At 42.6% G+C, this 27,610-nt stretch overlaps 1 long non-coding RNA gene across 1 annotated transcript; it reads right to left on the bottom strand.

The window, feature by feature from the left end:
- On the bottom strand, positions 1-27,610 carry LOC118583464. Its single transcript, XR_004944942.1, has 4 exons — positions 27,403-27,610; positions 15,695-15,739; positions 15,171-15,271; positions 1-183 (listed from the first exon to the last, which is right to left on the bottom strand). It is a non-coding gene; the product is annotated as an uncharacterized LOC118583464 (long non-coding RNA).

The following is a 27,610-nucleotide window of genomic DNA, read 5'->3' as shown; positions in this document are numbered from 1 at the left end:
ATTGTCTAAAAGAGAAGGGAGGGCAGGGGCAGGGATAAGCAAAGAGAAGGGTAGGGGAGAACAGAGAGCCAGGCAGCACTGAGCAGGCCCAGCCAGTACTTTCCCAGATCATCCTCCAGAACTGCTTTCCCAGGATCACAAGAACCATCTCCATCAGGGATTTATTGCTCTCAGGCAAGCTTTCTGTGGAAAAGAAGTCATGTAAGGGCAGCATAAACGGTTATTGATTATCATTGGTCCATTTTGTGCTAGGTACTTAGATAAAAGAGAAAAACAAATAATCTCTAAATTTACTTCTGCAGAAAGAAATGGACCAAATACCAATATGGCATCTTCCCAGCATAGACAGATCCTGGCACTCATTAAAATTCAAAACAGTGATCTGAGCATGTCCTGGAAGGAACTGCCCAGAGTCTCACTAATGGATCTTGCCAGGCTCCTTTTCCAATTCCAGCAGAGGTTCTCTGTGGGAAGAGGAGAAGAAAGTGTATACCAGAACCATTTACAAGGCTTGTTAACCTAGTTCCTTGGGCCACACCAACAGGTCTGAGCCAAACCAATGATGTGCATTGCTAACAAGTCCCCAGGTGTTTGAACACTCCCCAGATGTGGCTATACTAAAACAGCACAGGCTGATAATTTATAAACAATGGGAACTCATTTCTCACTGTTCTAGATAAGATCAAGTCCAAGTTCAGATAATTCCAAGATCAAGACTAGGTCCCACACAACTTGAAGAGTTCTGAAGAGCTCATTATGCTTAGACTTCATCCTGAGTGGTCCTGCTTTCCCAAGAGTAGTTCCCACCTCCTGGATAGTTGTGGAGGTCAGAGGGGGGAGTGAGGAGAGCTGAGTATTATCCAAGCATTTCCAATATTCCTTAGGCAGCATGGTTCCATTGTCAACATGATGAAACTGAACTTAGAAAAGTTGTTACCTACCTAAAATTGGCCAGCTGGCATGTGATAAAATAGGTCTGACTAAGCATGTAGTGCATGCCTTTAATCCCAGCACTCAGGAAGCAGAAGCAGACAGATCTCTCAGAGCTCAAGGACAGCCTGGTATATATAATGAGTTCCAGGACAGTCAAGGCTATATAGAGAGACCCTGTCTCAAAATAAATAAATAATTAAAACCTGGGGTTTGACCCCCATGAAAGGAATCCAGGGTGGAAAGTTAGGTCTTCAAACAGACACAAACAGGCAGAGTACCCCAGAGGGTTCATGAAGTAGAGGGGTACACTCATGTAGTGACTGACATTTATTTGACACACCCCTCCCAGGATGCACCATCAACATCTTATTTTCTTTCTTCATGATCTAGGAAGGAATGTTCTTAGATGCTAGTCTATAGGCACAGCCCACAGAGGAAGCAGCACAGGGGCAGGGAAATCCTGGAAATATATTTTCCACCCTCCTTTTGTAGGACTATTTTCGTGGAGGATGCTATTGGAAGTCTAAGCATGAACAAAAGCAAGGCCATTGTCCACCCACAACAGAAATACACCCCAAACTCTCTTTTGGCTAAAATGAGTAACAGCTACATTACCAATTACAGCCCCAGCCATTCCTTTCTCCCCTGTTGTGGTCATCTCTTGAGAGGCCCAATTACAGAATCACTCCAGCTTTCTCACAATAGCCAATCTACAGTCTATCCAATATCCCCAAGTCATCCAAGCAAACCCCAAATTTTTTCTGTCCCTCCTAACACCTGTCCACTAAGATTCCCTATGCCTTATGTTCTCCATCACTGAAACAGATGGACCCCAGCATACTCAACAGGAGAGTGATTCTGGTAGTCTCAGGAGGGGACATGGGACACTGGCAGTGCCCATTCTGTCGGCTCTGTTTGAAGGGGTAGGACAAGCCCACTGCCTTTTGGAGAAGCGTATCAGGAAGAGGACCAGAAAAGGCAATGCAGATTGTGAAGGAGGATTTCAAAAGGGGAGACACTGGTAGGGTATGCTAGGATGGGGACTCTGCCCAGGCACTTATTCCATCTTCCAACACAGTCGGCTGCCAAGAACATACTGGGTACTGTTGGCACGGGCTTTGGGTTTGAGGCAATAACTAAGTGAGGGGAAAAAAAACCAACAAAACAACTCTATGCCAATACAGCGAAAAGAGTAGATGACACCAGCAGCCCCTGTATTGAGCTACCAAGAGTGCCTCTTCACCAATCAGTCTACAAATGTATCTGGAACATACAACCTTAATCTTGAGTGTAGGGGCTCAGGACACACTGAGGGACTGTGTGGCTATCCAGGAAACCCTCTGCTTTCCAGAGAAAACTGGTCAGCACCCTGCTATCATTGGCAGAAGTAGCTCTGAGCTTCTGACCCAAGACAGCCCATCTCTAGGCTGGCTGCCAGTGTCTCTGCGGATCAGGGATGACAGGGTGTGATGCATCTATTCTGGTTCTTTCTTAGGGCACTTGGCAGCAAAATAGATGAAAGTCAGTATAGCATATTTGTTCCCTGTGGCTGTTGTAATGAACTACCACAAGCTGAGTGCTTTGAACACTATAAATTTATTGTCTCGCAGTTGTAGAAGATAGAAATTGGAGGTAGAGCTATTAATATTAACCAGTTTCTTGTTACTACAATGAAACACCTATGCAGGCTACATCACAGTGGAAAGATGTTCACTAAACCCACAAGTCTGTAGACCAGAAGTCCAAGCAGCATGACCCAGGCTCTGGCAAGGAATCACACACACACACACACACACACACACACACACACACACACACATACACATACACGGTCACATTTGTATCACATCATAGCAAGACCATGTTATATATCTCTAGAACTCTCCTTTTCATGATAAAGTCGCCAGGGATTAAAGTAACCCAGATCCAGAAAGACAAACATCACAGGTTCTCACTCATATGTGGATCCTAGCATAGAATCTTTGATTTGTAAGTTTGATTTGGAGTACCCCTAGCATCTAGAAAACTTGAAAAGGACCATGGGTGGAAAGAGGAAGAAATAGTGTAAGAAAAGGGGGATAGTAGAACACAGTCGATGTGAAAGGGAAAGGGGGATAGTGGAAGAGGTTTAATGGGGAGAGGGATGGGAGTAGAAGGCAAAGAAGGAGGTTGGGCACAGATAACTAATACTAAGCATGTTTGAAACCGTCATCAGGAAACCTATTGTTTCATAAACTCCCTGAGTATACACATTTATTTTTTCATATAAGAGTTTAATTGGAGTTGCCCTACATAGGGGACTATGCCATCCCAGAAACCATAGGTGGCCAAATCAAAAGCCAAGTTCCAGGTGTAGGATACCTCCCTTTGAGTTATTGGTTGATGGTATTCTGAGACAACCCCCCCCAACAATAAATTCTTGTTTCCCCACAAGAACTAGATAACGAGACCTTATTGGTGAATACACCACACTCATTGGTCACAGGCTGTGGAGAAATCAAGCTGGTACTGACCAAAAGCTTCCTCTTGCTGGTTAGCTTTTACAATATTAGAAGGTGCTATTCAGGGAGCAGGTTAGGAGGTACATGTGATCAAAATACATTGTGTGAAATTCTCACAAAAAAATTAATGATATTGTTTTAAAAGAAGAAACAAATAGAGTCACCAAGGTTCAGTCAGAAGGGCTCCCTCCTGATAATCTAATCTAACCTAATCTCTGCCCTCAAAACCAGTCAGAAGACATTCCCATCCTTTTAATATCATTAGCATAAAACTGTGGGGGTTAAACTCCTTCATGGACTGGAAGGAAAGACAAATCCTACTCAAACAATGGCAGCATTTACAGACAGGTTCCCTCTGAGGGATGTCAGGGAAGGATCCATTCCAGGCTTCTCTCCTCAGTGTATAGATAGCTGTCTATCATGACATGCCATTTCCCTGTATGCCTATCTCAGTGTCTAAATTTCCCATTTTTATAAATTCACTAGTCATGTTGAATCATGGTCTGCCTCTCTGCAGAGACCCCATTTCTAAGGGGATTACACTCTAAAGTCAGCCAGAGGTAGGACTTCAACATATGACTTTGAGAATGGAAGAAATAAAGTTCAACCCATCACAGAAAGAAAACAGAGAAGCCAAGAAGACGATCAAAGCACCATCTTGGAAAGTCCCATTCCAGCCTCATGTGCTCATGAGCCCCCTAGAGACCTATGGAATGCAACTCTACTGAGAAGGTCTGAGGTGGGGCCCAAAGTCTGTTTCTGAGACACATGGGTTTGGATGCTGACATACCTGGACAGAAAACGTATATAGAGCTCTGAGGCAGAGCTCTGATGTCTGGTGTCCCCTGAAGAGGATTATAGCAAACAGAAGGACTGAATGGCTCCCTTAGATTCTTAAGGTAAGTGTTGTGAATTCTCACTATACTTTGAAACTTGAAAACCTTGGTCATCCTCTCTCCTCCTAGAGCTCTGTTTGACTGGTCTGGAGTAGACTTCAGTGTTTTAAAAAGCTCCCCAGATAACTATCTTTGTTTTCGGAGATCCTTCTCACAGCCCACAGCTTTATATTCTAACAACTTTACCTGCTAACAAGTGACTCTTAATTCCATGGATGTTAACCATTGGTTTCCATGATGGGAAAGTGTCTTTGAACAGACAAGTCTTTTGTTCTTTAAATAACAATAGCATGGAGTCATTCCATGATTTGTAAGAGTATCATTGCCAAGCAGTTTGGAGTTGAGGCAAGGGCTACAGTGCCACACCCTTTACAAGAGTAGAGAAATGTCCCTTGTATTCAGGGAAGCACTGAGCAGTACTTAAGGCAAGAACAGCGCTCACCCTATGCACACCACTGTGATACCCTGTAGATGGTGTGTTAACAGAAGGTAGATGGCTGCATGAGAAGGGCCTTCTGCCAGTAGTTCTGGGGGAATGGGACCCAATAGGCCACACTGCCAAAAGCAGGTGCTTGTAAACCATCAGATGTGCTGGGAATTCCCCAAGTGCAAGGTTATTGTGTTGGCACCAAAGGGAAAGAAATTAGGAACAGGTAAAATAGAGTGTTTTTTTTTTTTTTTTTTTTGGATGGTGGTATAAAGAAGAAAGTTTTTGTTTAAATCTCATAAGCTTAGTATGGTGACCTATACCTATAATCTCAGCACTCAGAAGGCAGAAATGGTGGGGGGGGGGGAGTGACTTCCACACCAACCTAGGCTACATAATAATATCAAAAAAAAAAAAAAAAAAAAATCAAGCCAAAACAACCACCACAAAAAGAGTGTGACAATCTGAAAGAACACCACCAAAAACGTACCTTCTTAAGGATGCTGACTTCCAGTTTGTCTAAGTAGATGATGTTTGCTATGGTTTGAAAAGGTCTCTCAAACTTTCTATACTGGAAATGTAATCCCCGCTTCAACAATACTGAGGGGGGCCTAATGAGAGGAGATTCAGTGTCTAGGGAAGGGCTGAGGAGGCCACTGTTGCAGGAATGGACTAGCTCTCTCCACATTGGCTTTTTATAAAAGCATCCCCCTCTTGCCCTTTCAGCCTTCATACGCAAGTTCTTCCATCTTCCCACCTTCCTCTAAGCAGGGCAGACTTGGTACCATTGGAGGAGATGTCCATGCATCTATCCCAATGCCTGGTCCAGTGATTGCTCACTAAGCAGCACAGGAAGTACTTGGTGAGTGAGCATCAGGTCTTCAGGTCTTGAAGGTCAAGTTCTTACCATGGGGAATGTGCCCTTGATTTACTTCCTGGCCCATTGGGTACCACAGTGCTGTGTGCACAGGGTGACAGCTGTTCTTGCCTTGAGCAGGCTCTGGTAATTGCTCTTTGCAGGTTGTGCTTTATAACAGAAGGGTGGGTGGGAAGGGTGAGAGTAGTGGCTATGGAGACCAGGAGGAGCAGTCATCTTTGACCTTGACTCTTCTCCCTTGGAAACAGTCTAGGTTCCAGAGTGCAGCCACCTATGTCCCTGGCCACCACTGAGCTCAGAGCTGCAGAGTGTAGTCTAACTGAGAAGCTTGAAGTATCCTTGTCGACACCTCCTCTGTCTCACACATTTCAGCTGCACATTTTAGCTGCACATTCCCACGCAGCACTACCCCCTAGGTACCCAGCTTTGCCCTCAGATGACCCTGGAAAGTGTTACTTCCTCCCAGGAGAAGTAGGGCATACTTTTACCTCAGGCAGGCACCTTCAGGCCAGGCCTGCACATCCCAAATAGATTTCAAGAGCACAGCGGATGTGTGGAGAGTGATTAATAACTAGACGTTGGCACAACTCAGCTGTCAAAGTTGAAATCTATTCATAATAATCAGCTAGTCCTTGTTGAGTGTTCACAGGGAGCTGGGGCTTTGCTAGGTCCCACTGCCAGAGGCACAAGAGACACATGAGGTGGTTTGCAGACTGGGGTACAGTTTCTTCTTACCTGAGGTAACAAGAGTAGTACTCAGGACAACATGCAGGAATTCCATCATACAACAATCTATCTGCATGATGAAGATACTACAGAATAGGGGCAGGAAAACAATGTGGAACAGGGCTAGGTGGAGAGGATAGGCAGAAGCCTGGGCAGGTGGGTAACAGAAAGAGGGGTTGTATCACTAGCAAAGCTACTGTTGGAGCAAAGGTACAGGGATGCAAACAAGCATATTGTCTAACTGGACCACAAGGAGCTTGGCCAGCTCACAAACAGCTTGTTTGGGCCTCATTGGTGGTGAAGTTGGAAAACTTTGATGTATCGGGCTTTAGGCTGGAACCTGAGTGATCAGCTTACTCAGCAAACCAAACAGGCCAGATGCTACAGGGGCAGCAGCAACCAGACAAGAGTATGGCAGGCACATGGAGCTCTGCTGCAGGACCAGGCTGAAGAAAGAATAGCGCTCCTAAGAGAATGGTAGGACATGGTAAACAGAGGCTGGGGCCAGAGAGCAGCTCACTGGATGAGAACAGGCTTAGCTTGTGTGGGGGAGAAAGCTACTGGAGACTGCCCTTCACCCCAGGCAGTAGCACTCTACAGAGTTTCCCTCTGCCTACAAGGCAGAGAAGTCAAGGAGCTGGAAGCTGAGACTCCTGCTCTGCCTGGCTCAAGGCCTGCCTCTACGTCCCCTTGAGCATCCTCCATATCCCTTTGAGCAGCCATGCACCTCAGTTGGTGCTTAGTCTCTGCCTCTGTGACAGGGGTTGGTGAGACTACCTCTTAGGATCAATTTGAAAAGTGGCTGAACACTCGGAGCACATTATAAGAACACAGCTCTAACCAACCATTAGCATTCCTTCTGGGTGGTATTGCTTTCCATATGAACAAAGGAGTGCTGGAGAGATGCCAGAAACTGCTAACAGAAAGCAGGAGAATAACTTTTCAATAAACAGACTTTCGAATAGAACTGTTTCACTTGGGTTTTGAACCTTGTATATATCTGTTCATTTTGTTGGGGGTTGAACCCAGGACCTCATGCATGCTAGGCCAATGCTTTCTCCCCAAACTACACCCTTAGACCCTTACCATGCTATGAGCCAGAGTCTTACTATCTTGCTCACACCAGCCTCAAACTCTTGTACTCAAGTGATCTTCCTGCCTTACCCTCTTGAATAGTTGGGATTAAAGGTGCCATTATAATTTGAATCTTCAACGTTCCCCCAAAGACTTTTTTAATTTATTTTTTTTATTATATTTGTGTTTTAATTTTACACATCAGCCATGGGTTCCCCTGTCCTCCCCCTCCCACCCCCACCCCCACCTTTCCCCCATCCCCTCCCCTCCATTCCCATCTCCTCCAGGGCCAAGACTCCCCTGGGGATTCATTTAAACCTGGTGGATTCAGTACAGGCAGGTCCAGTCCCCTCCTTCCAGGCTGAGCAAAGTGTCCCTGTGTAAGCCCAAGGTTTTTTATGCTAAAGGTGTGTGAACAAGCCTATGGCACAATTAGAAGTTGGTAGAACCTTTAGAAGTGGGGCCTACTGAGAGAAAACTGGATTACTGAGACATGCCCTTGAAGTGATACTGGGAACCTAGGCACTTTTCCTCTTTGCTTCCTGACTGCCATGAGGTGAGCAACTGTGTTCCCATACATGCTCCCTGCCATGCCATTCCACTTTGCCATAGCCCCCATAGCCAAGCAGCCATGGATTAAAATCTCTGAAACTGTGGATCAAAATAAACCTCTCCTTTTTTTTAAAGCTGATACTATCACATTCTCTGTTACATCAGAAAGCTAAGAAAAGTGCACACCACTGAACCTGGTTTTCTGTGTGTATTTCAAAAGCACTTTTTGTCTGTCATGTCTGAAAGATTTTGAAATCTCCCTTTTATAGATATATACAGTTATCTAAGTCTTGTACATACATATTCACATATTCTCTCTGTGTCTCTTTTCTCTCTCCCCCCCCCACCTATGCTTCCCTGACTTTTGTCCTTGCTTGTAACACATGGTATATGTGCCATGTTAACATAAGCATTTCCAAGGACTTTCGTTATGACTCCATTGCTCATTTGCATTGAGCTAGATAAGCATTTGAATTAATGTGTAAGTTAACCTTAAATCAGGGTGCAGTGCAACCCATCAGCAATGTTATATTTATATGAACTTATATTTCCATCAATGGTGACGATAAAAAACAATCTCAAGGCAAGCCCAGACTTGAAATGCTTTGAATATATTGTAATACATTAATTCCGTGGAGACTTTTGAGGCAGCCTCATCAGGCGTTTGGAAATCATTTATCTTAAATGAGGCTCTGTAATGTATGAGGGCATTAAGAGCAGCAGTCAATTATGCCAACTTCATGTTTTACATTAAAAAATAGGAAGCATTGTAATTCCTGTTGGGGGTGAGGGCATTTTTCTAATCCCATAATTAGCTCTCTAGGCATCCAAAAAGAACATTTCATTCTGGTCTTTGGAATAGCCACCTCTTTTTAAAGTCGGGTAATGTATGCGTTGGCAGACACAAAGACCAAAATAGACCAAGTGGTGCCTTCTCTGGTACCTTTAGGTGATGAGATATGGGAGAAAGGAACAAAACCAAGGAAGATGTGGATGGCATTTATGGCAGTGAAAACTTGTCAGCATTCCCCCCCCCCCAGCCCTGCATCATGCATGTGTACATGTACACACACACACACACACACACACACACACACACGCACACACAGAGACAGAGAGAGAGAGAGAGAGAGAGAGAGAGAGAGAGAGAGAGAGAGAGAGTTAAGTCATTCCACTTCCTCCTACATAACCCAAGCTATGTGAGGGACTCTGTGCCAGGCTTTGGCAGCACAGAGAATAATCCCAGGTCCTCCCTAGCCTCAAGAACTTCATTGTCTAGTGAAAGGGACAGCACAATCATGTAATTATGGTGCAACGCCAGATGTGGATTTCAGAAAGGAAAATGTGCTCTTAGGACATGCCCACACACAATGCTGCAATGCAGGAGTGTCCAGCAGAAACCCTTAGCCCGCTGTAAGCTTGCCTCAGATTTTTTTGTATCTAAGATGAAGCATGGAAGTCTCTGTTCTTTGTAACTCAAGCTACAATGTTGGAGACTCACTGGCTGGTAATACTTCCTTGGCTGAGCATTTGTGTGCACCTAAGGGCAATCATTCATTCATTCATCAAACTCCCCTTTAGTGTAAGTCACTGGTGTTAGTTCCCACAAACATACAAGATTGATAGCATGGTAGTTTGGGATCTAGTTATTTCACTGTGCTATGGCATCTAGAGTTATGATTCCAAACTGATGGACCACAAATAAGCGTTCTACATGTAAATGGACAAATAAGAGCCTAACAGTTGACTACCAGAACTCTAAGAGTCTGGGATAAGATCATCTAGTCCATAATTTGGTTTCTGATGCTGTGATAAAACACTAACTGTGGTAAAAACACTTTACAACTCATGGTCACAGTCCATCATTGAGGGATATCAGGACAGGAAGTCAAGCAGGAAGATGGAATCAGGAACTGGAGCAGATACTATAAAGAAACATTCTTTACTGTCTAGCTCTCCATGGCTTGCTCAGTCTGCTTTATTATATAATCAAGGACCATCTGCTCAGGGATCCAATAGACTGTTGTTCTTGATTCTAGAAGAGAGGCCAAAGAGGTACGTGGAGTGTGAAAGGAAAGAAGAGAAAAAGAATAGGTGCACCCCAGAGTTAGAAGAGTATCAGTTCATCCTACAGATGTCTGACTCTGTGATAGGAACCTTGCTGAGCTCTGAGATATGTCCTAGGTAAGGCAGAAATGAAGCTCCCTCTCAATGGCCCTTCCATCTACTCCAAGATGAAGTCCAAGCTCTCCAGTATGGAGTAGGTGACCCACAAGAGTGCCAGAACCTAGCAGATATGGAAGCGTTTTGCTCTTTTTATGTTCAATACCTGGAGCAGTCTCTCCCTTGTGGCTTGCTGGATACATGTATGGCCAGAATATACTGACCATGTAATATAATGTCTTGGTTCATTTTCTCTTGCTATAAGAATAAGTGTGACTAGATAATTTATGAACTTACTTCAACTCACTGCTCTGGAAGTCCATGAGCACAGTTGCTGACAAGAGCCTTATGCTGCCTGGAGTCATGGTAGAATGTGGAAGGCCAAGTGAGCAAGCAGATTCAGAAGAGAGGACTTACAAGGATAGATCACTTTCAAACAGAGACATGGGTAGCTTACCACTCTTCTGGGATGGAGAACTCATTGCCATGACTTGACATTAGGGCTCTGTTCCATGACCCCGACTCTTGTCAGAGGTCCCATTGAGTAAGCTTCAACACGACTTTTGATGGAGACGAACCATTCAAGGCACACCATCTATTTTTAAATTCTTAACAATTATATGAGGGTTGTGTCTACAGGTGACTCCATAAAGACTCCAAAGAGTGAGTCTCAGGAGTACAGCATTTGCCTATCACATTCACATGTAAGGCACTGATTCTGTCCCCAGCGTTGCTGTAAGCAAACAAACAAAATTATACCGGGCCATAATGGTTGGTAATAAACAGCTGCAAACAGTATGTTTTTGCTAGAAAGAGTCCCTGATACTGTGGAAACAAGTTGTAATGCAGTGATATCAAGTTGGCAATGATGGTGCATGCACATGGGGTTCGGAAAAGGTCACTCTATCTGCCAGGATCTCTGCAAGACATATTTCACTGAAACAACTCTTGGGCAAATGGGTGTGGACAAAGTTAGGAAAACAACTAGAGGTTATGGTATAATAACATGTGCTTCCCAGGTTCCAGACACAGAGTTCCTAATGCCTTTGGAATTTCTTGAGTGATGGGAAAACCATGTTATTCACAACAAGTCCTCATAGCATTTGGGTTTATGCTAATGAATTGAGGGTTGGTGAACCCCTAGGTAACTTCAGGATGGGGAGATCAGCCCACAACATGATGACAGCTGGAACTTTAGCACCCCCATCCCCAACCATGGGGGATATGCCAGGGGCCTATGAGTCAACCAATAGTTGACTCCATTAAAAGTCTGGGAAATGAAGCTCAAGGGAACTTCCTGTTTGGTAAACATGTTGATATACCCAGTAAATGATGCACCCTGACCCGATGCAGACAGTGGAAACTCCACTTGGGACATCTATAGACCTTGTCTCCTGCAGCTCTTTATTTGGCAGGTTCTGGCTTGTAAGCTTACTAGTAAAAATGAACTTGTAAGGTTAGAGCATTCCTGAATGCTTTGAGTCACTCCTGTGAACCACAGAACCAGTGGAAGGGGCATGGGAACTTTGGTTTGTTTCCCTCACCAAAGAGTGGGTTTGGAGCAGAAAGAGCAGGTAATGATGATGCAGCTCTCCTTGTATCCCCCTTCTCTTCTGCCTGAGTTTGCTCACTTTCCATATTCTACGATGACTCAGGCAGCATAAGACTCTCATCAGAAGCCATGCTTGTGGGCCAAAGTGGTTTATCTGGGGACTCATGACTGACAGTTGAAATGGAGGTGGCCTCAGTAGACAGAGTCCCTTGCATTGTGTGGTCTATGCTGCCTTTAAGAAGTGTTGGGATTGAATGGAAGTGTAGGACGCCCAGTTAAGTTCTCATAAGCAGAGAACGGTGGGGGAGGTATAGTGGTGCTTAAGACCCACAAATTCTGGCAATAATGAAAGCTGTTACCACTTCCAGAGGTAGAGGAACAAGAAGGGGAGACAAGGAGGAAAACTTCTGTAACCAGGAGAAACAGAAATCTGAGGGAAACTAACCCCACATGGGCTCTCACCAAGTATAGAACTAGCAGGAGCTGTGTTCCCTGGTGACAGGCAAAAGGGAAATGATTGGCAGTCCATATTACAGAGAAAAGAAATGCTTCAGGGCTTCATAATCACTTGGACTGGATTTGAAATCAACTAGGGGATACAACTCTGTGTATGTCTGTGAGGGTATTTCCAGGGGGGTTGGTTTGGTTTTTGTTTGTTGTTTTTTAGATTTATTTATTTATTTATGTATTGTATGTATATATGGGTGCTTTGTCTGTATGTACACCAGAAGAGGACATCTGACCACATCATAGGATAGTTGTGAGGCACCATGTGAGTGCTGGGAATTAATCTCAAGATCTCTGGAAGGGCAGCCACTGTACTAAACCACTAAGCCAGCTCTCCAGCCCCCTCCAGTGAGTTTTTACTGAGCAGGGAAGACCAATCCTGAAGCTTAGCAGCAGTATTTATTTATCTCTGCTTCATGACTGTGACCAGCTACCTCCTATCCTGATGTCAGGGCCAATCTGCCATGATGGACAGTGGAAGCCAAAATACATTATTGGCACTGAACCTTCCAACCAAGGAGCCAAAATAAACCTGTCCTTTCTTTCTTAAGTTGCTCTTGTCAGGCATGCTGTCACAACAGTGAGAAAAGTGACCGCTGCAGGGGTGGGCAACAGTTTAAGGAAATGGTTGAACCACAGAAGTAACTGATGTTATAAGCATATACTTGGCCAAAACAAGTCTTGAGCTATTTATAAACAAAGCAGCCACATGATATGTTTGTAAAATGTGCACAACACATCATGATCCAGCTCCTGTAACCCTGACAGTATGATGATGCTAGATGGTAAATGAGGGCTTTCAGATTGGGCAACAGAAAGGATGACAGGCACATGAGTGAGGTAGCAGACAGTGGGCACTCTAAAAATGTTAGCCTCTGCAGATGGGAGCATATAAACCCCACAGAAAGGGTCAAATGGCTGGCTCAGAAGAGCAGGCCAGCAATGAAATGTGCTAGTTCCATAGGGAACATCTGTAGACTGTGAAAAAAATTTCAAAATATTTTCCAGAATGTTCTTTTATAAAAGGCTATGGACAATACATACACACAAAGTACACACATGACTTATGCAGCCAAAAGAGACTTTCACCAGGACCTGCACAATGCTGCTTGGAAGTCTGCCTTTAAAACTGTGAGATAAATAAACCTTCTTTCTCAGAGAGAGATAGAGAAGAGAGAGAGAATAAATTTGAAAGAAATGCCCAAAGAAGATCCTTGAGGAAGTGATGGTTTTCTGAAAGTGGGGTAGGAATACCCTTTAGAGGTGATTTAGATAAATCAGAAAGTAGGAACAAAAGAAACAACACAGAATAGTAAATGGCTTCAACCTATTACACCAGACCAGAGCATAGCACAGCAACTAGGAGGAAGGGTATTATGTTCCATTGCTTAACATACTACCATGTGAGTCCTTGAGAAAATTTAATGGACATTAGTGAGCACCCCCCTCCCAAAAAAAACTCTCAGAGACTAGTGTTGTGGAATATTCATTTACATTGTGTGAAGATGTGTCACTGTGATTGGTTTAATAAAGAGTTCAATGGCCATTAGCTAGACAGGAAGAGGTTAGGTGGAACTTCTGGGAACAGAGAGCTCTGGGAAGAAGAAAGTAGGGGTCTCAAGTCAGATGTAGAGGATATAGGACATGCAGGAAGAGAGGTAAAAACCATGAGTCACATGGCAACATGTAGATTAATAGAAATGGGTTAATTTAAGTTATAAGAGCTGGTGTGACAAGCCTAAGTTATAGGCCAACCTTCTATAACTAATGATAAGTCTCCATGTCATTTTGTGTGTGTGTGAGCTTGCAGCCCAAAGAAAAATCTGTTTACAAATGGCACCCAATTTGGGGCTGTTTAACAACCCTTGTGGAAGAATTTTCCACTGATACCTTTCAACGGGCTTGGAATTGTAAGTAGGCACTCTGAAGGCAAATTTTTCTCTATCCTGTTCTTGTAAAAGTATAGTAAAAGATGGTCTTTTAAATTGATCACTATAATAGTTCTTTAGGTAACAAAGAAGGCAAGGGAATTCCAGGCTGTAATGAGTCCATTGCCTGAATCAGTTTATTTATGGCTCTTAAATCTGTTAACATTCTCCATTTTACAGATTTGTTTTTAATGAAAAATATACGAGAATTCTAAGGACTGGTCGGTTCTTCAATATGTTGAGCATTTAGTTGCTTCTGTGCCAGCTATTCTAATGCCTGTAATCTTTCTGATGTCAAAGGCCATGTTCCACCCAGACAGGTTTGTCAATTAACCAGTTTAAACCATTTTAAAGGTCAGGCTGTTGATACCTTTGAAAGATCATCAGTTGTTATGCCCTGCATACATACAACCTGAACAATCTGTGACTTGATAATCTTTTAATATTTCTCTCAGAAGCATTCTTTATTTTGTGGTTTGTTTCTGAGATTTGAGGAATGTTAATCTGTGTTTTCCATTGCTGCAACAAATTATATCTCCATAAAAATTCATTGCTATTTTGGCCACATGTAGTTTTAATTTTCCTATCTATGCCTCTTGGGCCTATACACTTGACCCATCTTGCACTTTGTTTTACCTAAGATAAAGTTTCAATCCCTAGAAGCTGAATATTTACCTCTTGAAGAGGGCAATTTGGATGCCAAGATCTCAGTGAAATTATTGTTACATCTGTCCCTATGTCTAACAGACCCTTAGTTTCATTGTCATTTATGTGTATTCTAAGCTTTAGTCTCTGATCATTTATAGCAGTTTTCTAGAAAATACTTGTTTTATAGTCTCTTCTGAAAATTTTGTTTTATCTATTGAAGCTGTTCTGTCATCCATGTCTGTATGATTTTTAACAACAGGCTTTAGGCCCTTTAATTGCTCTGTGGAGGAGTTTCCCCCATGCAGACCAGATAGAATTGAATCAAATTTGACATTGGGGCCTGCAAGCGCCCTCCCTCAATGTGTTTCCCAATGCCAAAGGGTTACCTTGCTTGTCCCTTGTTGATCTGTATTCATTAGTCCAGTGTTGGCCTTTGGCATACCTTCTGTATACTCCAGAAGGCTGGGGCCTTCTATTTGCATTATTTCTAGAAAAAAAAAATTCTAGGAATGAATTGCCAACAATCCTTTTTCAAATGACCTTATTTACCCCAATAACAACATCTAAAATTTTGATTTTTCTTAAAATTTCCAGAAATTTAATTACGTCTATCAAAGCAGCATCATAAGCATGAGATCCAATAACAGCCATATTTCTAACCTATTAATCTATGTATGCTGGTCTTCCCTTTAAAGGCCTAATCATCTTTTCCATTCTGAATTAGCATTTTCAAAAGCCAAGAATTCAATTAATATTTGTCTAACTTTTGAATCTGATGTGATTCTATTTACAGCAATAAACAGGATCCTAACTCTCTGCATTGTGATCTTCCTAAATCTTAACATGGGAAAGATCCTCCCCTTTTTTAAAATATCCTAATTACCCATTTAAAAATTCCCAAGTTTCTTACCACATCTGATGATGCTGACAGTGTAGGTGAAGATGTCCTTGAAAGCTATTTAGGATAATAAAAAAACACAGGCTAATGGTTAGTCATCTATAACAAACTTATAGTCATGTTAGGTATGCTTTCAAGGTCATACAAAGATATATTTTAGATACATAGGTGATCCTCAAACACTTCAGAGACCTACAGAATATCGCATTTAAAATATTATAATAATATAAGGCTTTTATAATAGTGAGATATTTCTACTCCTGACAGTACCTAATTACTTCAAAAAATGATGGTGAACATCGATGAAACTCCAGTTAAAGTTTACTTTCTTTGTAGCAAAATCTAGCCACTGGGCAAGAAATTGCCCTTGCCTCATCTGCTTGACAGTATGCTGTCTAAACTAGATAAGCAGTACACAAAAAAGAGACTGCTGAACTTTACCAAGATAAAGTAGGATGGTCCTTCAGAATTCCTGCTTGATAGGAAAGTCTTCCAGATCTTCTAGGCCTGTAGGCCAAAGATGGATGTCCCTACATTGCTGAGGAAAATGTCCAGGTGGCCAGATATCTCTGACATTTTGGAAGTGGTTTGAACTGCACTTCCTGTTTACTCAGGTAATAATATATCTTTCTGGGATCTTTGATGGAGTTGAAAACTAGGTAGTTAGAGTTGCCATTTTCCTTAGTTGTGATAGAAGGTAAATTAGGTACAGAGCTTTGGACTCATCAAGATAGAATAAATAATGGAGTATTTTCTCTGAAAATGTCAAATACAAATGGACTGGACATTATTGATGTGATTCTTACCTGATAATTATTTTTATTATTTATAATTTTATTACATTAGAATTAAAACTTGTCATTTATACAAAAATAGGGAAATGTTGTGGAATATCCCTTTACACTCTTTGAAGATGTGTCACTGATTGGTTTAATAAAGAGCTGAATAGCCATTGGCTAGGCAGGAAGAGGTTAGGCGGGACTTCTAGGGACAGAGAGCTCTGAGAAGAAGAAAGGAGGAGTTGAGAACTAGAAGCAGGGAGACTGAGACATGCAAGAGGAGAGGTAAAAGCCACATGTCACATGGCAATACATAGATGAAGAGAAATGGGTTAATTTAAGTTATAAGAGCTAGTAGGACAAGCTTAAAATATAGGCTGAGCTTTCATTAATTGTAAGTCTCCATGTCATTTTTTATGAGCTGGTGGCACAAAGAAAAAATTTTCTAGAGCCTAGCAACCCAAGACCCCAGAAGTGGACAGTAAACTTGGGAACAAAAAGAAGAATACATACTCAGAATGGACCAAACTCAGTGGTAGAATGTAAAGTCATGAGTTCATTATGGAGGGTGGGGATAATGGATGGAATAAGCAATGCTGAGTTTATAAGAATTTTCCAGTCCTTCAAGTAACAGCAAAAGATGAAGACCACATCTATTAAGAGTCCTGATTGTTCTAATAGGGACAATGGAGTTACAAGGAGCCATAATATATTTATTCTTCTCTATTTGTCCTATTATTTGCAAAGCCCTGAGTTACAGAGTGTATCTTCAAGATTTCTTAACATAATATAACCATAATAAAGTGATATTGATAAACGGTCTACATTCAATTTATTATCTCTGTTTAACAAATGAGACTGGAAATAAAGCTAAAGCAGTACCAACAATGACAAAACAAGCTAATGTCTTAGACAATCTAGTTATAACACATGTAAAGGATACAGGATGAGGATTAAGGATATAAAAAAAAACTCTACAAATTATTGGGTTTTTTAAATTAACAATTGAAAACAACCAAAAGTTGACTGTCACACAAAATGACCTTGACCTCTTTCTAAGTGCCCTGAACTATTTAGAGGTCTCTGGTGACTACCCTCCCTCCATTGCTCACAGTTGAGTCTGTAGCAGCTTCTTCACAAGAAAGACTCTTGACCTTGAAGATCCTCAATCCTGCCCAGGCCTGCAAAATCACTGAGTGTCTTGGTGAGCCCCAAATCACTCCTGCATGCCCTCAACTCCCTGATGCTTCTATCATTCCTACCCACTAAACCTTTTACCTCGATAACACTTACATCTCTATCTGGATATAGTGCAAATACTGTTTGCTCTCAGATTGCTCTGCACCAGATCAGGAGTCATCTGTATGTGCCTATTTCTATTGCTGTGATAAGATACCATGACCAAAGCAACTTATGGAAAACAGTTTCCTTGGGGCTTATGGTTTCAGGGGGTTAAAGTCCATGACCATCACACAAGGAACATAGGAGCAAGCAGACAGACATAGCACTGGAGCAGTAGCTGAGAGCTCCTTTCTTTCTTTCTTTCTTTCTTTCTTTCTTTCTTTCTTTCTTTCTTTCTTCCTTCCTTCCTTCCTTCCTTCCTCCCTCCCTCCCTCCCTCTCTCTCTTTCTCTCTCTCTTTCTTTCTTTCTTTCTTTCTTTCTTTCTTTCTTTCTTTTTGTTTTTTTAAGCAGGGTTTCTCTGTAGCTTTGGAGCCTGTCCTGGAACTCACTCAGTAGACCAGGCTGGCCTTGAACTCAAGGAGATCTGCCTGTCTCTGCCTCCAGAGTGCTGGGATTAAAGGTGTGTACCACCACCACCCGGTGAGGGCTCACTTCTTAGTTCACAAAAACAAAGCAGAGAGAGCTAACTAGGAATGGTGTGGGCTTTGGGAACCTCAAAGCCCATCCCCAGTGACACACCTCTGCCACACTTCCAAATCTGTCCAAACAGTTCCACTCACTGAGAATCAAGTATTCAAATATATGAGCCTAGGTGGGCCAGTCTCATTCAAACTATCCAAGCGGCATTTACCGGCTTGTATCAAACATGCAGCATTATCTTCAGTTACTAAGTAGACTAGAACTGCTTGTTCAGTCCATTGACCTTGAACACAGGGGTGTCATGCCACCCCGATCCGTGGTACCTGGCACGAGTTCAATCAGTGCTTTGGGAATGAACCTGAATCCCATTTTAGGACAGTGGTCAGGCCCTCATCTGCACTAGAAATGTTCCCCTAGAGAATGATCTCTGATTATGGAGCACTTTCCCATATGGAGCTGATTAAATCTTCACTGTCTTTTTAAGTTCTAAATCAAAAATAAATTGAATTGGTTTTTAAATTATGGGCATTAAGAGAAATGTGCATGTTTAAAATTTTGTACAAAAGTGCTATCCAAGATTTTGGCAGTTATTAGTAAAGTGGTGCTAACACTTTGAGAGACTCCCCTTCTTTGGAGTTGCCTTAGCCCTGTTGGAAGGTTTAATGGAAGGTTCAGAACACCTCAGACAAACACACATAATCTATACATCACTTCAAAGCTGTGAACACAAAATAGCAAATCTAGTTTAAAGGAAATAGGAAAATTGTTTATCCTGGACCAAATATGAGCGACACATTCAAGTTACTCAAAATGGATATGTTCCACCTTTAACAAGGTTCTGTGAACTGCTAAGAGTCAGTAAACAAAAGAAAGCTGTGAAATAAGACATTTACCAAGGGGCTCCAGCAAAGACAAGAAACCTCCCCCCAGGTTTTAGATGCTATCTTAGAGCATTCTTAACTTTAGAATTGATGGAGGCTGGAAGTCGGCTGAGATTAATGACATATTCCCAAGAAGTTTACCTATTAATTAGAAAATGTTAGATTACATATAAAAGTTAAACGAGTTGGCTATTAAAAGGCCTAAGATAACCCAAGACAATTTGGGCACTTTTATATAATAACATAGAGAATGATAATAATAAACACTTTCATCATTTCTAGCTTGGCAAGCTCTTTCACTCTGAGTTAGTCTAGCATTTTAATTATGTTGCCAGAAAGAGAAAAGGGGCTGAAAAGTCTTCCTCATAGTCCCACAGCCCATCCCTAGTGAAGTCATTAACAAGCATTTACAGAAACCACCTACTTGGGCAAGGATGAATTATTGCTGAGTCATCGGCAGCCCGGTCTGTTCATTGTGTTGTTTGTGTCGGATATGTATGAAATTACACACACACACACACACACACACACACACACACACACACGCACACACGCACACATACACACACACCACAAGGGACATAAATAACCTCTTCCAAGACTCTGAGTGCTAAAGGAGATTGAAAAACCTAGAAAACGTTAAAGATTTAGCTAATCCAAGTAGAAGAGAGCTCCTGGAGAAGATGGCCCTCTAGAAGAATCATGTCTCCTTACAGGAGTCTGGAGACAGAGAGAAAACTTGGATGAGTTACATTTTTATTTTGGATTTTAATTTAAACGTTGCTTTAGGCTAGGGATGTAGCATGGTGGTAGAGTGCTTGCCTCGCCCTGAAAGGAGGTACTTGTGTGCCTGTGAAGGGAGGCAGGAGATAGAGAGATTAACAGGCTTGGAAGTTACTGAGAATGGTCCCTTTGTCCCTTTGTTCCTGGTAACACCCTAATTTTAAGGACAGACACATCACAATAATCCCACCTTCTGATTTAAAATATTATACGAAAGGGAGAAAGGTGAAGGTCTTTGTTGAAACCCCTCAAAAGGTGACTATTTCTTTTCAATGAAACATGGTTAGTGTGCTAGCTAGTTTTATGTCAGCTTGACACAAGCTACAGATATCTGAAAGGAGGGAGCCTCAATTGAGAAAGTACATCCATAGGATCCACCTGTAAGACATTTTCTTGATTAGTGATTGATGGGGGATGAAGGCATAGTGGGGGCTTCCTCCCAGTCCCTAGATTAGGCACAAACCACACCCAAATGCCTGTTTTCACAGAGAGATCCTTTTTAAAAAAGTTTCTGACTCAGGCAGGAAACAGCAGCAAATGACCTTGCAGCTATCATTTTAAGAGAAGAAGGCAAGGTCTGTGTTAGAATGGTCTAGGATGCAGTGTTGAAGGAGATGGGACAAGGGAAAGGAGGCAGGGGTATTTGTCCCCAAGGGACAAAGGACTGCCTCTGGGTAGAGAGGAGACAGACATGGCACATAGGAAAATGGTGGTTTATAAAGGTCAAGAAGGGGAAACTCCGCATTAGGATGTGTTTAATTTTAATTGGGTATGTTAATTAGGTGAGCCAAGGGGGGGAGGGGGGCTTTTGATTACTGGACTTTGGTAGTCAGCCTCAGGAGGAGGAAGTGGCCAAATAAGGGAACAGACCTTGGTGGCTAGCTTTAGGAATGTAATCTAATGGTTTTTAGTAAGGCAGAGGGAATGGGGGAGAAGGGCAAACCTGCCACAGTCACGAGCTCAAGTGGGCTAGTGTCCCTTTAGGGTAGGTCCCAGCCCATTGTGGATGATGCCATCCCTGGACTTGTGTCCTGGGTTCTATAAGAAAGCAGGATGAGCAAGCCAGTATGCAACCATTCCTCCACGGCCTCTGCATCAGCTTCTGCTTCCAGGTTTCTACAGTTTAAGTTTCTGCCCTCACTGCCTTTGATGATGAACTGTAATATGGAACTGTGAGTAAAATAAACCCTGTCCTTCCCAAGTTACTGTTGGTCATGGTGTTGCTTCACAATAGTAACCCTAACTAAGACAAATTGGTACCAGGATCGTGGAGTATTGTTGTGATGGACCTGACCATGTTGTTTTGGGGAGGACTGTGGAAAGACTTTGGAACTTTGGCTCCAAAAGCTGTTGAGTGTTGAGAGTTCAATGAGCTATTCTGTATGAACTTGGAAGGTAAGAATGTTGAGAGCAGTGCGGACAAAGGAGTCCTGGCTTGTGAAGTTTCAGAGGGAAGCAAAGACTTTGCTGGGCAATTTGTATGAAGAATCTGTGGTGTCTGGTCAGCTGGAGCTGAAGAATTGGCTGTGATTAACAAGAGACCAGAGCCACTAAAGTAAAACCTTTGCTTTGCTTGGACAATCGATGCTGGTCAGAAGGGGCTGAAGAATCAGCTATGATTTGTTGGGGGATATCTTTCTGTATGCTGTGAATATATGTTGTTCTCATTGGTTAATAAATAAGCTGCTTTAGCCTATGGCAAGACAGCTTAGAGGCAAGTGAGAAATCCAAGGAGAGAGACAGGAAAGAGAAAGGTGGAGTGGGAGAGAAGCCAGATTGTCATCCTAGGAATACATGTAACGGGATGCAAGTAAAGATACGAAACATGTGGGGATATATAGATTAATAGTTATAGGTTGAGTCTTAAACTATAAGAGCTAGCTAGCAAGAGGCCTGCCATAGGTCATACAGTTTGTAAATAATATTAAGCCTCTGAGTGATTATTTCATAAGTGGCTGTGAGACCGAGGGGCCAGGTGGGACCACAGGGCCTGGCAGGATGGGAGAAACCTTCTGGCTACAATGATTAAGAAAAGATCAAGGTCATTGAGGTGAAGTCTTGGTCAGCACACAGAAGCTGTGTTCCAGAGGTGGTCAAAGTTGTACCTCATGCTGGCAGCTGAACTTGGTAGTGTAAAGGTTGCCCAGGTGGTACTGGTTTTGAAGATATGAGGGGGTCATGGAGTGCAGCTGAATTCTGGACACTGTGTGGCAAGGCTGGAGTCCCTGAAGAGAGCCCAGGAGAAGCTATTGGTAAACGTTCAGCCAGTTGCAGTAAGGGACCCTAGCAATTTTGGAGATGCCAGTACCATGTGACAGCCACCAAGAACAACAGCAGAAATGGGGTGGAGCCAGAGATATAACATTTTAATTGCCCAAAATATTATTATTACAAAAACATGTTATTGTCCCTACCCTTGAGAATCCATCCAAACCAGCCTGTCAATCACCCAGACAGGAAACTATCCCTTAAGAACCAATCTGTTCCAGAAACTTCAGAGAAACATGATACTCTCAAAACAATAGGTGGTAGGAAGAACAGCCTCACTCTTATTGAGATATTATATACTCCAGAGGTATTTCTATGTATTTATATTTTATATCTATTTATATGATGCAGTTGCTTTTTTCCAGAGTTCTAAATCAGAAAATGTAACTTTTTGTTTTTCCCTTTTTCTGAGGGACTAGGAGTTAGATTCCCTGCTAGGCAGACAGAGAGGGAGAGCGGCCATAGCTAGGTAATAAAGGTAGCAAACTTCCAAGATGGTCCTGACCTGAGACAAAAGCCTGGCATCTTAAAATAAAGGCCTCATAGGCTTTTCTCCCCTCCCGCCAGTGGCCCTCCTGGTGATGGACTGGCTCAATAAGTTCAAGGCTAGAGTCAGGACATGTTATGCAACAGTTATGGACCAATCAGCCATCCTATCAATTTTCAAACTGACCACTGTAAATTAGGAGAGGAAAACTCTTCAGAGACTTTAAACACACCTCCCCCCTCCAGAAGACACTGGATTCCTGGCTTCTGGAGTGGCCCCTCTGCTTCTCAGAGGGTCCTTTTCTATATGTCTACCCTATGTGTGCTTCCTCACCCCAGTAGATGCTTTTCTTCAACTGTAGCCTCTGTCTTCTCCTGTTTGCTGTGTTTGAGATATCTCCAAGGCTACATATGGAGTTTTAATTTTTTAGCTAACACAGAAAACAAACCCAATCAAGACCCCTAAATGGTAACATTTCTGTCTCTCTAAGCCTGCTTGTCTGACACGTTGGGCATTCTTGCTCTTTCTCTCTGGGGAGCCTCCATTCTGAGCTGCCTTAGACTTCCACAGATGAGCGGGCTTGCTCTCCTGACCTCTAATTCAGCACACATAAAGCCAACTGTCCTCCTCCCCGCCCAGCTCACTCTTCCTGGCAGCCACTGAGGGCTTCAGTTTGCCCACCTAGTTACTTACACGTCCCCGCCCCCCATCTCTAATAAAATTGTCTGAGGGTTACCTTCCAGGTCTGCTTTTAAACTATTTTACCTATACAACTAAGAATCTGCAAAGCAGCCCCAGTGTTCTTTGGCTAATGCTTTAAAAATGAAATTAACGTCAAAAAATTAAATTACGCAAAATAATAGTGTCTGATTAACCGAATCACTTAGTTAGCTAACAAGCAGGTCCCTTTGGCCCTTGGTGAGATGGCTGGTTCTGTCTCACTTTGCTTTCTTCATTCATCAGTTGGGCCTTTCTCAGGGCCAAAGGAGTGTGGTCTGTGTTGAGTCTTCAGGGAGCTTAATATCTTATAGAAAGACTCAGGGAGCCATCTTAATGTAGTTAAGCTATAAGCTTCCAGGAAGATGAAATTGGAGAATGGCTATATAATAAGTCATTGGTTGTTTCCATAATTTCATTGTTGATTATTGACTATGCACAGGGTCCAGGTTTAAGGGACCATGGAGGGGTTAGACCCTGGGAACCAGAGAGACTGAGCTCTGCCACCAAGCTGCTGTCTAATGAGTGCCTCAATTTGGTTTAAAAGCTTCTACTTCTCAAAGAAAATGAAAGGCGTATAGTAAAAGGCTGGTGGCTCTCCTTAATTTATCTCTCAAAAGTTAGAATTCCCTGCCCAAGAAGGGAGATCCTCAGAGTTTCCTGTAGTCTTAGAAACAACCCACTCCCACCCCCCACCCCTCCACCCCCATGGCACAATGAGCAAAGGCAACCCTTTCTTTCCCTAGTGGCAGCCTTCTCTGAGAGCTTGAGTAATCCGCCTTGTTTAAGCAATGGAAAGACACCTCCACCAGAGGTGCCCCGAAGTGCAGGAGGCTGTTTGCAAAGCTACATGCAGGCCTTAATTAGTGTGAGTTCACACTGGGTTTAATGCAAACAGTCTCATTGTATCAGCCTAGAATGGTGGTTCTCAGCCTTCCTGATGCTGCAACCCTTTAATACAGTTCCTCATGTTGTAGTGACCTCAACCATACAATTATTTTTGTTGCTACTTCGTAACTCTAATTTTTCTACTGTTATGAATCATAATTAAAATACCTGATATGCAGGATATCTGGTATGTGGTCCCTGTGAAAGGGTCCTCCAACCCCCAGGGGTCACAACCCACAGATTGAGAGCCACAGGCCTAGAATTTCAGCCAGTGAGGCTGAATTCCAATGATTCCATGGAAGCAAGGAATCAGGGTTGAAGGGGGAAATGAGAGACCAAGGAAGAGTCCTGAATCAGTGGTCGGCTGGAGGAAGGAGATTGTCTTCAATTTCCTGAAATAGCCTAAGTGGGTGATGGGCAACAGAGGCAACTGGCATCTCACAGCTTTGGGCTACGGTTTACTTAGCATGTGCCCAACCTGGGTTCCCTGGGTCCTCCCCCAGCACCACAAACAAAGAAAGCAAAACATTAAAAGAGTTATGGTTGTGCAGAAATGTGCCAAATTGGCCTAAGAGCTAATCCTGAGAGGAACAGAACTGCATGCAGACATATTTTCCCCTTTGAAGTCAGGGAGGGAAATTATAAAAGCAGGGCCTTGAGGTCTAGGAAGGCTGCCTTTTGACACCATTTTCTAATCTTTTCATCTTAACCACTGTTAGAAAATCAGCCTATCAGAACAAAGGAAATATTTTTTAAAAATGTATCTTCTCAGACTGGGGGCAAAGAAGACTCTATGTCTACCCTTGTGGTTGCTCTCAAGAAATGACAATGTAAAAGACAGTGTTCTGCAGGGAGAGGGGTGTCTTTAAAGGAGAGATGAGTAAAGCCCTTCTTCAAAGGCTGGGGCTTCTCTACCCACCCACACACCACTTCCCTGGAGAAAATAATTACCACCAAGCTACTTCAAGAGCAGCGGAAGAGTTAAGGGAAGAGGGTCACCATGAGTTGGAAGCCAGCCTGGGCTATATAACAAGTTCCAGGCTAGTCTGAACTAGAATGTGAGAACCTTTCTCAAAAACACGAACAAAATAAGAACAAGAAAAGAAATTCTTATTTTATAATTATAGGTTCTTTGGAGCCCCAAATAACATTTCTGTTTAACCACTGATCTTGGATGGCTTTACTGAACTTGGTCACTTCACTAAATTTTGAAAATTGAGCATGTTCAGAAGGATATGTTGCTGACTCTAAACATAATGTCAAAGAAAGAAGAATGGGAAAGTCTGAACAATTCCAATGCCAGTAACTTTCTCATCAGCCCATGACTAGAAATTTGTACAAATGAGTCCAGGCTTGCTTGTTTAAAAATATGGATGGTGTTGGGCAGTGGTGGCACACACCTTTAATCCCAGCACTCAGGAGGCAGAGGCAGGCAGATCTCTGTGAGTTTGAGGCCAGCCTGGGCTACCAAGTGAGTTCCAGGAAAGGCACAAAGTTACACAGAGAAACACTGTCTCGAAAAACTAACTAACTGAATGAATGAATGAATGAATGAATGAATGAATATATGGATGGCTTTACATAAAAGTCCCATCCAAGAGGAAGCGGGATAATAATTTTAAAGTAACTGTGGTGAGAGAGTGAGGATTTATCTCAGTGGTAATCATCTACCATGCATGAGGCCCTAGTTCAATTTAAAAATAAAATCTTTTTTGAAAAATGAGTGAAGAATAAAGGCAAAGCCATGAAATAATCTGCTCAGAGCTTATACTATCTACTGGATTCTCTGCAGAATGGTACCAGGACTTCCAAGATTCTATCCTGGCTGCTGCAGTGCCTCTTGCTCCCCAAGGATGCTTGTAGTTTTTTTTTTACTCTTTGGGGGTCCACCACCCAGCTCCCATATAAATACATGAAGACTTATTCTTACTTATAAATGTCCGGTCTTAGTTTGGCTTGTTTCTAGCCAATTTTTCTTAAATTATCCCATTTCTCTTTTATTACATTTTGCCTCTAGGCTTTTTACCTTTCTTTACTCTATATGTCTTTTTTTTCTTCTTACTCCATGGCTGGCCATGTGGCTGGGTGGCTGGCACCTGGTGTCTTCCTCTCCTTCTCCTTTTCTCACTCCTTGATCTTCTCTAGATTTCTCCTCTTACTTATTCTCTCTGCCTGGCAGCCCTGCCTATTTATCTCTCTTGCCTAGCTATTAGTCTTCCAGCTCTTTATTAGACCATCAGGTGTTTTAGACAGGCAAAGTAACATAGCTTTACAGAGTTAAACAAATGCAACAAAAAAGAATGCAACACATCTTTGCATCATTAAACAAATATTCCACAGTATAAATGAATGTAACACATCTTCAACTAATATTCCACAACAGATGGCTGGTCCCCAAGGGCTACAAATGAAACATGGGATGAATGAAGGTGGAGAATATCTGGGTCCGTAGTGAATTCTCTTCCCCAAATGGGGAAGTTTCTAAACATCCCTCACACTCAAGACAGAGAGAGGGATATAGGATTCTAGTTTCCACAGCCTCTGTACTGGGGAAATACATCTCAAACTAACCCAAAGGAGAACCAGGTAAGTTATCAGGAATGTTCACTGTTCAGAGCTCCGTCTGGTTCCCCAAATAAAAATTAATGCTAAAATGCTCATAGCTAGGTACATGTTTTGTTGAAAAGTATAAGGACATGTGTAGCAAAGTCTCAGGAGACACATGTATGGCAGCATGGGGACCAAAAGTAGACATTTTCCTAGAGGGAAACAGTGTTGGAGCAGTGTTAGCTAGTGTCCCCATCACTGTGACTAACTACCTGACAGAAGAATTTAAAGAGGAAGGGTAGGTTGATGTAGGCTCATGGTCTCCAAGAGGTTTCAATCCATGGCCTCTTGGCTCAGTGTTTCCAGGCCCATGGTCAGGCAAAACATCATGGTGGAAAACCATGATGGAGGAAAGCCACTCACTTAATAGCAACTAAGAAAGAAAGAGGAAGCAAAGGAGAAGGAAACAGAAAGGAAGAGAGGGAAAGGGAGACCAGGAGGGGCCTGAAGACAAGATGTACCCTTCATGCCCCCTACTAATCACTTACTTCTTCCAGCTCCTTAGTTTCCATCACCTCTGAGTCATGCCATCAAACGATCCATCCTTCAATAAGTCCAGAGTTGACCCAATCTCTTCCCCAAAGCCCCATCAGCTGGCAAACAAGCCTTAACACATGAGCCTTCAGGAGAGGCTTCACACTCAATCCATAACAGGCAGAGGGGAAGAAGCCAGTTTCAGATCATAACACAGGTCAA

The sequence above is a fragment of the Onychomys torridus genome, chromosome 5 (genome assembly GCF_903995425.1).
Source record: "Onychomys torridus chromosome 5, mOncTor1.1, whole genome shotgun sequence".
Classification (NCBI taxonomy): Eukaryota; Metazoa; Chordata; class Mammalia; order Rodentia; family Cricetidae; genus Onychomys; species Onychomys torridus.
The sequence above is the reverse complement of the archived record's forward strand: the minus strand, read 5'-3'. Positions and strand labels throughout refer to the sequence as shown.